This window comes from Bos indicus x Bos taurus, chromosome 28 (assembly GCF_003369695.1).
Source record: "Bos indicus x Bos taurus breed Angus x Brahman F1 hybrid chromosome 28, Bos_hybrid_MaternalHap_v2.0, whole genome shotgun sequence".
Taxonomy (NCBI): domain Eukaryota; kingdom Metazoa; phylum Chordata; class Mammalia; order Artiodactyla; family Bovidae; genus Bos; species Bos indicus x Bos taurus.
The window spans coordinates 11,289,857-11,302,744 of NC_040103.1; positions in this window are offsets into that span (position 1 = coordinate 11,289,857).

Consider the following 12,888-nt stretch of genomic DNA (forward strand, 5'->3'; position numbering starts at 1 on the left):
AAATGGTGACTGCAGCCATGAAATTAAAATACGCTTACTCCTTGGAAGGAAAGTTATGACCAACCTAGATAGCACATTCAAAAGCAGAGACATTACTTTGCCAACAAAGGTTCGTCTAGTGAAGGCTATGGTTTTTCCTGTGGTCATGTATGGATGTGAGAGTTGGACTGTGAAGAACGCTGAGCGCCTAAGAATTGATGCTTTTGAACTGTGGTGTTGGAGAAGACTCTCAAGAGTCCCTTGGACTGCAAGGAGATCCAACCAGTCCATTCTGAAGGAGATCAGCCCTGAGATTTCTTTGGAGGGAATGATGCTAAAGCTGAAACTCCAGTACTTTGGCCACCTCATGTGAAGTGTTGACTCATTGGAAAAGACTCTGATGCCGGGAGGGATTGGGGGCAGGAGGAGAAGGGGACAACAGAGGATGAGATGGCTGCATGGCATCACTGACTTGATGGATGTGAGTCTGAGTGAACTCCAGGAGTTGGTGATGGACAGGGAGGCCTGGCGTGCTGTGATTCATGGGGTCACGAAGAGTTGGACACGACTGAGCAACTGAACTTAACTGAACTGAAAATCATAAAATTTAATACTTATAAAACCATAAATTTAACACTTATAAAACCCTGGACTAGAACTTTCAGGCAAACCTTTAAACATTGGGTAAAGGAGAGGGTACAAAAATAATCAATTTTCTACTATCTGCTCAAATTGTCTCAATTGTGCCTTATATATTTGTTTCTTTTTCCTACTAGTCCATAAACTCTTAGACTTTTGACTCTATATGTCACCTGCTGTATTATTTGAGAATATAAGAAGCAAAATATTTGTTTGTCTATTATCTAATTTATTTATACATGATGAAGTAAGATTTTTTTTTACTTCAGTTTCATCCAAGATCATAGCCCAACAATTCAACTAAGAAGGATCGGATATTATACGATAAACCTTAGAATTACACTCACTTTGGCCCAGTCCCAGCCTCACTGATTTTAGATGAGAAGCACTGCACAAGTTGATCAACTTATATAAGCTGTTTTTAGAAATGGGATGATTACTTATTTATTTATCCCTGACTTTTATTTAGAAAATAAAGATTACAATACTTTCTTTCCAATATAAACTTGAGGTTTGAGATGGCTTGTGCTCTAATAATAGTACTATTTCTTCTGTTATTATTTATTATGGTATGGTACAATAATAGCACTTTGGGGATTGAACTAATGACATATTTTTATTACTTATTCTTTCTGAACAAAGACACATAATATAGGTGACTAATGCATTCTTTAAACTTTATGTCTTAATTATAGTATAGAGTTAAATATCTCCTGTCAACATATCAGGAAAATGCCCTTATAAGCAAAATACAATAACCAAAATTAGGAAGCTATATAATGAATAATACTATTATCTAAAATGAAGGCTATACTCAAATTTTGTCAGCTGTTTCAATAACATCATTTACAATGATTCTCTTTTCTTTAAAATTAGAATTAAGTCTATGAAAATAAATCACATTTATCACATCCCTATAGTTTCTGTTAATTGTGAACCATTTCTCAATCTTTATAATTTTGCTATTATTTAAATGAACAGGTTAATATTTTTGTAGCATGTTCTTCATCTTAGGTTTGCAGAATTATTATAGAGACAGGGTATGCATTTTTACTAAGAACACTTTATGAATAATTTTGTGTTTATTTCACTGCATCTTATTAGGAGCATGATGTCAGCTTGGTTCTTTTTCAGTGATATTAACTCTGACCACTCAGCTAAGTAAGGCATTAACTATTCAATTTCCCACTGTTAAAAGTTTTACTCCTTTTATGATAAATGAGTTCTGAGAATAGATGCTATAAACAATTGCCCTTTAATTTTAGCAGAAATTAATGATACTTCTGTGAGTTGGTTATTAGTAGGATGACTGCAAATTGTGGATTTTTTTTCCTCTTTTTTTTTAAATTTAAATTTATTTATTTTAATTGGAGGCTAATTACTTTACAATATTGTATTGGTTTGGCCATACATCAACATGAATCCACCACGGATGTACACGTGTTCCCAATCCTGAACCCCCCCTCCCACCTCTTTCCCCATACCATCCCTCTGGGTCATCCGAGTGCACCAGCCCCAAGCATCCTGTATCGTGCATCGAACCTGGACTGGTTATTTGTTTCTTATATGATTTTATACATTTTTCAATGCCATTCTCCCAAATCATCCCACCCTTCCCTCTCCCAGAGTCCAAAAGACTGTTCTATCCATCTGTGTCTCTTTTGCTGTCTCTCATACAGGGTTATCGTTATCATCCTAAATTCCATATGTATGTGTTAGTATACTGTATTGCTTATTTCTGGCTTACTTCACTCTGTATAATAGGCTCCAGTTTCATCTACCTCATTAGAACTGATTCAAATGTATTCTTTTTAATGGCTTAGTAATACTCAATTGTGTATATGTACCACAGCTTTCTTATCCATTCATCTGCTGATGGACATCTAGGTTGCTTCCATGTCCTGGCTATTATAGGCAGTGCTGCAATGAACATTGGGGTACATGTGTTTCTTTCAATTCTGGTTTCCTCAGTGTGTATGCCCAGCAGTGGGATTGCTGGGTCGTATGGCAGTTCTATTTCCAGTTTTTTAAGGAATCTCCACACGGTTCTCCATAGTAGCTGTACTAGTTTGCATTCCCACCAACAGTGTAAGAGGGTTCCCTTTCTGCATACCCTCTCCAGCATTTATTGCTTGTAGACTTTTGGATCATGGCCATTCTGACTGGCATGAAATGGTACCTCATTGTGGTTTGATTTGCATTTCTCTGATAATGAGTGATGTTGAGCATCTTTTCATGTGTGTGTTAGCCATCTGTATGTCTTCTTTGGAGAAATATCTGTTTAGTTCTTGGCCCATTTTTTGACTTTATTATTTCATTTACATGTATTTTTGACAATTTCTTCTTACTTTTTAACTTCTATTTTATGTGTATATGCATGAATGTTAACTTATGCCTGTTTCCCTATACCAACAGAGTACTTTAGCACATTTTGAATTTGATAAAATAATAGGTGATACAATTTTTGATAAAATAATAGGTGAAAAATTATAATAGCATTGCTTGTTTTATATATTAGGGGTCAAGGTGAGAACAGTTTCCTGGGTTTAAGTGTCATGTGTATATACTTTTAAGATTATTTTTTCATATTTTGCAACTTCTGTTTTATTGAACTTTTGTTCTTTCATGATTCTCTGTTTTTAGATTCTTAATATTTCCAGATATTATGACAAAAGCTGTAAATTGTTGCTCCTATTTGTTGATTTTTGGTTTTGCTTAGCTATTTTTTTTTCTATTCTAAACTTTTTCCCCCTTTCTAAGTGGTTGGACTTAATTTTTTTATTGCATCTAAAATTTTAAGTCAAAGGTAAAATACTTTCCATCACACCTATGTTATAAGATAATTAATATTCATTTTCAAATTTATTTTCTTCCAGAATTTGCAGGGCTTCAGTGTTTAGATTTTTTATACATTCCGAGTAATTCTTTTGTGTGTTGTGTGAGAGATGAATCCAGTTATTCCTGTTTCTAAAAATCTACTACAAAGAGATATTGAATAGCACTGTTCTAATGTCTAGATCAGATTTCTTTTGGCCAATTGTTTTTGTCAATATTTAGTAGTCACAACCTCTTTGAAAATGTGATAATAGGAGCTCTCAATGAAAAGAGCATTTTCAGACATTTCTACATATAACATCAAGAAGTTTTTAGAAACCTTTAAAGTCATTTATGAATCATGGAATCTGTGAACCCTACTGGAACAATAAAAGAGGGGAAATTATCATAATCCTCAGAAAGTATTTTTAGAATAAACGTTTCCTTTCTATAGATGGATCCAGAGCACACAGTAGCATGGGGTAGTGAAAATGCCTTATCTTCCAAAACACTTACATGTTTTCATTGAATATGGGAATAAAAAACAATGAAATTATAAGGATATCACTGCCCTCTAGAAAACTGAGCTCAGACATTTTGCTACTGAATCTTCATATTACTGTCAAAGTAATTTCAAATATTTCTCATTAAAATACAAGTTATAGGGCTATGTATATTAAAGACAAAATGTTCTAATACAAATTTGTGTGGTTCTTGCAATCTGTTATATAAAAGTTCTGAGTACTGTATATTATTTTTTAATTTTATTTTTGAAAAAAATGTATGTCTTTATTGCAATTGTAATGCTTGGGGGAAGTGTATCTGACAATGGAAAATAATTCAGAACATTTGTGAGTTGTGAGAATAGAACAGAATACAGAAAAGTGAAAAAAGAAAAAGACACTTGTCTCTCTATGAGTTTCTGCATTAATAAGCATTTGTTGACAACTAAGCTCTGGAAAGTATGGGAGTAAGTGATATTAGTCTCCTAGGAGGATTGCCTTCTTGGTCAATCTTCTTTTTTGAGTATTGTATATTTAAATATTAACATAAATCTAGAAATAAAAATCTGTCAATTAAGGATTTATCTTATATGTATATGCTAATTTTAAAATTTATTTTAAAACAATCTCACTTCTTTTTATTTAAAATAGCTACTTTCCTAGTCAACCAGTATCATTTATGAACTGCTATTTTTTTAACCTTTAGTTAAATAAGCTTATGTTGGAAGTTGGTTTTTAATCAATAATTTGTGTCAAGTTAGTGAGTTCTGAAGTAGATAACAGATTAAGTCAACCAAAAATAATATTGAAACTATCAGCTTTTCCTTATGTGAATACAATTTCTAGGTTTCTTCCAGGTAACAAGAGTTCTAGTCAGCCAAAATTGCACCATGTATGTACTGGTCTATTAATTAATTTCCATGTATGTGTACTTGCTAAACAGAAACTATTTCTTACAATGACTTTCATTTAATATATCCTTAAGCATAATTGAAAAAACAAGAGAGTTCCAGAAAAACATCTATTTCTGCTTTATTGACTATGCCAAAGCCTTTGACTGTGTGGATCACAATGAACTGTGGAAAATTCTTAAAGAGATGGGAATACCAAACCACCTGATCTGCCTCTTGAGAAATCTGTATGCAGGTCAGGAAGCAACAGTTATAACTGGACATGGAACAACAGACTAGTTCCAAATAGGAAAAGGAGTATGTCAGGCTGTATATTGTCACCCTGCTTATTTAACTTATATGCAGAGTACATCATGAGAAACGTTGGACTGGAAGAAGCACAAGCTGGAATCAAGACTGCTGGGAGAAATCTCAATAACCTCATATAAGCAGATGCACTTTCTGCCACCCTTATGGCACAAAGTGAAGAGGAACTAAAAAGCCTCTTGATGAAAGTGAAAGAGGAGAATCAAAAAGTTGGCTTCAAGCTCAGCATTCAGAAAACGAAGATCATGGCATCCGGTCCCATCACTTCATGGGAAATAGATGGGGAAACAATGGAAACAGTGTCAGACTTTATTTTTCTGGGCTCCAAAATCACTGCAGATGGTGACTGCAGCCATGAAATTAAGACGCTTACTCCTTGGAAGGAAAGTTATGACCAACCTAGATAGCATATTCAAAAGCAGAGACATTACTTTGCCAACAAAGGTCTGTCTAGTCAAGGCTATGGTTTTTCCAGTGGTCATGTATGGATGTGAGAGTTGGACTCTGAAGAAAGCTGAGTGCTGAAGAATTGATGCTTTTGAACTGTGGTGTTGGAGAAGACTCTTGAGAGTCCCTTGGACTGCAAGGAGATCCAACCAGTCCATTCTGAAGGAGATGAGCCCTGGGATTTCTTTGGAAGGAATGATGCTAAAGCTGAAACTCCAGTACTTTGGCCACCTGATGCGAAGAGTTGACTCATTGGAAAAGACTCTGATGCTGGGAGGGATTGGAGGCAGGAGAAGAAGGGACCACAGAGGGTGAGATGGTTGGATGGCATCAGTGACTCAATGGAGGTGAGTCTGAGTGAACTCTGGGAGATGGTGATGGACAGGGAGGCCTGGCGTGCTGTGATTCATGGGGTCGCAAAGAGTCGGACACGACTGAGTGACTAAACTGAACTGAACTGAAGGATCACCCTCATACGTAAAATGAAGTCTAACCTAAAAAACAGATACATATACAAATATGATACATTAATTTTTCTTTTTTATGCTTATGAAGTATAATAGTAAAAGTTAACTAGATCCATTATGTTCAAACCCCTCAAGCATTTAGCTTTGACTCATTTTGACAGTGTGATTCTTAACACTTTGCTTTTGTTTGACTCAACATACTGTACAATGCAGCTATGGAAAACGTACTTTGTAGTAACCAATTCCTTGATCTCAGAACTCCAAGAAAGTCACTGTGTTGCACTGTGTGGCTGCAGTCATCATCTGCAGTGATTTGGGGGCCCATACAAATAAAGTCTATCACTGTTTCCAGTGTTTCTGCATCCATTTGCCATGAAGTGATGCCAGATTCCATGATCTTAGTTTTCTGAATGTTGAACTTTAAGCCAACTTTTTCACTCTCTTCTTTCACTTTCATCAAGAGGCTCTTTAGTTTTTCTTTACTTTCTGCCATAAAGGTGATGTCATCTGCATATCTGAAGTTATTGATATTTGTCCTGGCAATCTTGATTCCAACTTGTACTTCATCCAGCCCAGCGTTTCTCATGATGTACTCTGCATATAATTTAAATAAGCGGGGTGATAATATACAGCCTTGATGTACTCCTTTTCCTATTTGGAACCAGTCTGTTGTTCCATGCCCAGTTCTAACTGTTGCTTCCTGACCTGCATACAGGTTTGTCAAGAGGCAGGTCAGGTGGACTGGCATTCCCATCTCTTGAAGAATTTTCCACAGTTTATTGTGATCCACAGTCAAAGCTTTGGCATAGTCAATAAAGCAGAAATAGATGGTTTTCTGGAACGCTTTTGCTTTTTTGATGATCCAATGAATATTGGAAATTTGATCTCTGGTTCCTCTGCTTTTTCTAAAACCAGCTTAAATATCTGGAAGTTCACAGTTTACGTATTGTTGAAGCCTGGCTTGAAAAATTTTGAGCGTTACTTTGCTAATATGTGAGATGAGTGCAGATGTGCAGCAGTTTGAGCATTCTTTGGAATTCCCTTTCTTAGGGATTGGAATGAAAACTGACCTTTTCCAGTCCTGTGGCCACTGCTGAGTTTTCCAAATTTGTTGGCAGATTGAATGCAGTACTTTCACAGGATCATCTTTTAGGATTTGAAATAGCTCAACTGGAATTCCATTACCTCCACTAGCTTTGTTCATAGTGATGCTTCCTAATGCCCACTTGACTTCACATTCCAGGATGTGAATTTTTGCCATTATTTCTCAGATCTTCTTTCTTCATTTTTCTCTTACTCCTCTTCTTCTGAGATTAAATGCGTATGTTGGTATGTTAGATGGTCTATCCGAGTTGTGGTTCCTTTTACTTCTTTCTTTTTTCTTTTTGCACTTTAGAGTAAATAATTTCAACTCACCTATCTTCAAATTCATGGATTCTTTCTTTTACCTAAGCAAACATGTTCTTGAAACCCTCTAGTAAGTTTTTCACTTCAATTATTGTACTTTTTTAGCTCCAGATTCTTATTTAGTTTCTTTTTATACTTTATATATCCTTATTGAAATTCCCTATTTGTTCACACTTCATTCTCTTGGCTTCCTTTAACTCTGTCCATGGTTTCTGTTAGACTTTGAGCATATTTAAGATAGCTGATTTGGGGGAAGGCAATGGCACCCTACTCCAATACTCTTGCCTGGAAAATCCCTTGGACAGAGGATCCTGGTAGGCTGCAGTCCATAGGGTCGCTAGAGGTCGGACACGACTGAGCGACTTCACTTTCAATTTTCACTTTCATGCATTGGAGAAGGAAATGGCAACCCACTCCAGTGTTCTTGTCTGGAGAATCCCAGGGACGGGGAAGCCTGTGGGCTGCCGTCTATGGGGTCACACAGTTGGACACGACTGATGTGACTTAGCAGCAGCAGCAGCAAAATAGCTGATTTAAGTTCAATGTTTATTTCCACAGGGGCATTTATGTTATTTTTTTCTCTGACAACCCTTATTATTGTTTTATTTTATGCTTTCCAATGTTTATTGGAAACTTAATCTTTTGAATATTATTGGGCAGTAACTAAAAATCAGATTATTTCCTCTCCTCAATGTTTGTTTTGTGTCTCACTTTGCCCTGTGGATGTTTGTTTCTGAACTATTTTTGTGACATCTATGTTCTCTGTCATATGTGGCTTCTGAATTCTTGGTTCTGGAGCTTTTGTTCAGCTATTGTTTTGATAAATATTTTAATCAACACCAGGAGCCATAAAAAGATTAATATACGGAAAAGAAAAATAAGAAAGGAAACCTGTCTAGTCCCTGAAAATTGGCTCTATGCTTGGCCACTTAGCCAGTCTATTTTTTTTTTTTTTAACTTTTTGTTTTGTAATGGAGTATAGCTGGTTAACAATGTTGTGAAAGCTTCAGGTGTACAGCAAGTGGACTTAGTCACACACATACATGTATCATTCTCCCTTAACTCCCCTCCCATCCAGGCTGCCACCTAACATTGAGTAGAGTTCCCTGTACTATAGAGTAGGACATTGTTGGTTATTCATTTTAAATATAGCGGCAACATGGATGGAGTTAGAGATAGCCAGTCAATTTTTTTTATTTACAAATCCACCTTAGCTTTCAATTCTTGCTTTCACTGAGTCCAGAGATCAGCCAGCCATTGATGAAAACTTAGTGTCTTTCTGGTTTTTACGAAAAAGTATCCTACTTTGGGCATGCATGTGGTTTTGTTAATTCCTCTGTATATACAAGTGCTTTTGAGTGCCTTCATTTCCCAAAGACACTTTCTTCCCTACTTTCCCCTCAGGCATTCAGAGCTCTTATTTGCCTAAACTGCAATACTTGTTCCAGGGGCTGCAAGTGGTTTTTTGTCTTATTTTGTTTTCAAGGAATTCTCAACATTTTTTCAATCTCTATGGATTCTGAATTAGCTGAAACAAAATAAACTCTTAGTATCACCTCTTAAGTCATCCCCAGACAAGAGTAGAACAGACAAGTACAATTTATTGAATGTAAGGTTGGTTCTGCTCCCTTCAGAACCAGTGACCAGCATCTCATACTAGAAACACAGGCTTCCATTCTTAAGGTCATCACTAAGTGAGGGATGGGGTTGGGAAAAGAACAAGTACAAGGTCACAAGCAGAAGGGGGCAACAGAGGATGAGTTGATTGGATGGCATCATCGACTCAATGGACATGAGTTTGAGCAAACTCTGGGAGATAGTAAAGGACAGGGAAGCCTTGTGTGCTGCAGTCCATGGGGTTGCAAAGAGTTGGATACAACTGAGTGACTGAACAGCAACAACAACACAGTCATAAGGATTCTGTACTATCTGAAGTTGTCTTTGTATTGATTCAGCACTGTCTTGGTTCCTGTAAAACTCTGACTGCTTTCCAGAGTTCTAACAAACTTTATTCATAGAATGTTTTGCTGGATTTTTTTTTTTTATGTTTTTATAGAAGCACAGGACTGTTACATTACATCCTAGATGTTGTCCCTGTTTTTTGTCTTTGTTTTTAAGTGAAGGGCTGTTTGTGAGCTTTCTATTTACCTCCTACCTTATCCACCATTTGCCTTATCCCTTATATGATACATGCACTATTTAATCATAAATGGTTATGGATAGGAGTAGTAAGAAAATGCTGTTGATTAGGCCTGGTGGACTAAAAAAAACCTATTATACTCTTTTGGAAATATCGTTGTCAAGTTTATTTTTAAAAATTGAAGTTTATTTTAAAAATTTGAATTATAAAATAAAAACCCACATGTGTTCAGTTCAGTTGCTCAGTTGTGTCCAACTCTTTGCAACCCCATGGACTGTAGCATGCCAGACTTCCCTGTCCATCATCAATTCCTGGAGCTTGCTCAAACTCATGTCCACTGAGTTGATGACACCACATAGTTTTCCTTAGTTCCTGCATAAATTAACACAAACACACCCCTTCTTTCTTTTTAATCTTGGAGAATTAGCTGTACACCTGATCTTCAAAGACCTCTGTCTTTCATCTAGTTTCTTCCATTGTTCCCTGGGTTTTAAAATAATTTGCTGTTGTTTTAGTTGCTAAGTTATATCTGAGTATTTTGCAACCCCATGGACTATAGCCTGCCAGGCTCCTCTGTCCATGGGATGCTCCAGGCAAGAATACTCAAGTGGGTTGCTATTTCCTACTCTAGGGGATCTTTCCAACCCTGGGATCAAACCTGAGCCTCTTGCATCTTCTGCTTTGACATGTGAACTCTTTATCATTGGAGCAACCTGGGAAGCCCCATAATAGACTGCAAAGCTTTAAAGAAGCAATTAGATTTTTTTTCTTTTGAGTAAATTTTAGAATTCTGAATGTCTCTTTTTGAATCATTGTAGCAAAAACTTTAATAAATTTTAAACAAAATTTTATTATTCTTAAATGTTGGACAAAAATCCTTTTAAAACTAGAATTCTGCTTTTTGGCTTAAATAAAAATGTAATATTGTCTAAAATCATAGGTAACATGATCTGATAATGTTTTATTTACTTAATTTTTAAATCTTAGGAGATCACTACATTTTAAAATAATCAGTCTCTGTCACTGTAAATAAGAAAATTATATCTTCATTTAAAAAGTATTTAATTCTTAAAAGTACACACATACACACACACACACACACACATACACAGGGCTTCCCTGGTGGATCAGTGGTAAAGAATCCACCTGCCTATGCAGATGTGGGTTCTGATCTGAGTCAGGAAGATCCCCTGGAGAAGGAAATGGCAACCCACTCCAATATTCTTGCCTGAGAAATCTCACGGACAGAGAAGCCTGGCTGGTTACAGTTCAAGGGACTGCAGAAGAGTCAGACGAGACTTAGCAACTAAACACACACATACACACAGGACGTTTTATTAATCAACACATTTACTATTATACATAAGAAAGGGAAAGTGAAAAATGAAAGTGTTAGTCTCAGTTGTGTCCAACTCTTTGTGACCACTTGGACTGTAGCCTGCCAGGCTCCTCTGTCCATAAAATTCTCCAGACAAGAACACGGGAGTGGGTAGCCATTCTCTTCTCCAGGGACCTTCCTGACCTAGTAATGGAACCTGGGCTTCCCACATTGCAAGTGGATTATTTACCATCTGAGCCATCAGGGAAGCCCCACTATACATAAGTCGGACACGACTATACATAAGAGTTATCAGTAATTATTTCTTAGTTTGATTTGTTAAATATTCCTAGTATTTTCTATTTCTCGGACAGAGTAAAACGTTTATTTAGTTTACTATTATTAAAATAGTCTTTCAGGAATTGTGTAAAGCCTTAGAACACAAAAAAATAAAACTTAATGTTCATTCTAATATTAGTTATCTGACATCATGGATACATTATGGATTTATTGCTGCTAATGTGGATGTACCTTTCAGTATTAGATTATTATTTCAGTTTGAAACACATGAGGTTTAGGTAATCACCATTCCCAGGTGACATAAGGGTAAAGAAAATGCCTGCCATTGCCAGAGATGCAAGATTCCTGGTTGGGAAGATACCCTGGAGTAGAAAATGACAATCCACTCCAGTATTCCTGGTTGGGAAATCACACAAATAGAAGAGGCTGTTGGGCTACAGTTGACAGAGTTCCAAAGAGTTGGACATGACTGAGTGAGTGCACACACATACACACACACACACACACACATAAGCTCCTTCATATGGTATTCCTCAAATGAATTTTGTAGCCTTGAGAAAAGTCACTAAAAGGATAATTCTCAGCTCTCTATGGAAACCAAGGTCTTACAAGCAAAAAATACTAATTAGGATTAAATTGCTAATATATACCTCAGCCATCCTCCTTTAAATTGTTTTCTTTTTTGAAACAAATGAAAGAAAAAAATCACACTAAGCATTTACATTTTTTTTTACCTTGAACTATGTGCCTAAAATATACTTTAAAATAAAATACGACTCTTCTGAAGGAATTGTCACAGTGTAAAAAGTAAATATAAATACAGAAGGAAAATATTGATCACAACATTTAATATTAATAATCTATGACATCAAGAAGGCTTATTTTTGTTTGCAGATATTGCTATAACAAATATGAGGGTAGATGGTGCAATCTTTTTTGAGTTTTCACGAAATTTAGGTATTGCAGAAGATGGTTAATGTCACTTCAAATGTACTTTTCATGTGGTATAATCTGTTGATGATTGTGAATAGAGTTATCAGTAACAACTCTATCCCTGGGGATAAACCAAGCCAACAACAAAACATTATGATAAACGTGATCAAGGTTAAATTAACTCTCCAGCATTGCATGGAGAGTTCCTCTGAAGCCAAATCACTAAGGGCCAAGTGCCAATACCTGATTAAAATCTGGAGAAGGCCGACAGGGGCTGGCTGAGTAGGGATACACCGTGCTGAGATAAGTGGAGCCCTGGACAAAGAAGGAGACAGATTAGCATTTAGAACGGTGGTGCTCATTATCAAACAGATCTGATTGTTAACGGGGATTACTTGAGAACACAGCAGAGAAAACTCATGCAGTGAAAAGGATTAGAAGATTTACTGCAGCCAGACTCTTGCCACTTTTGCCTTATGCATCTGCTATTAGTAGCCTTATTCGATGTCTTTGTGAATTCTATTTCTAATATTTAAAAACATATTCCCATTTCAAGGTCATTATATATTTTTATAAAGAGGTATAATATTTAACCTTACTTTACTATTTTCCAAAGGTTTTGGGTAAATTTTAATTAATAGTTCACATAATTTTTATATGTTGCAAGGAAAGTTTTGAGATTGCACTGTATTTTGACAACTGGAATGTTTTTTCATTAAAAATA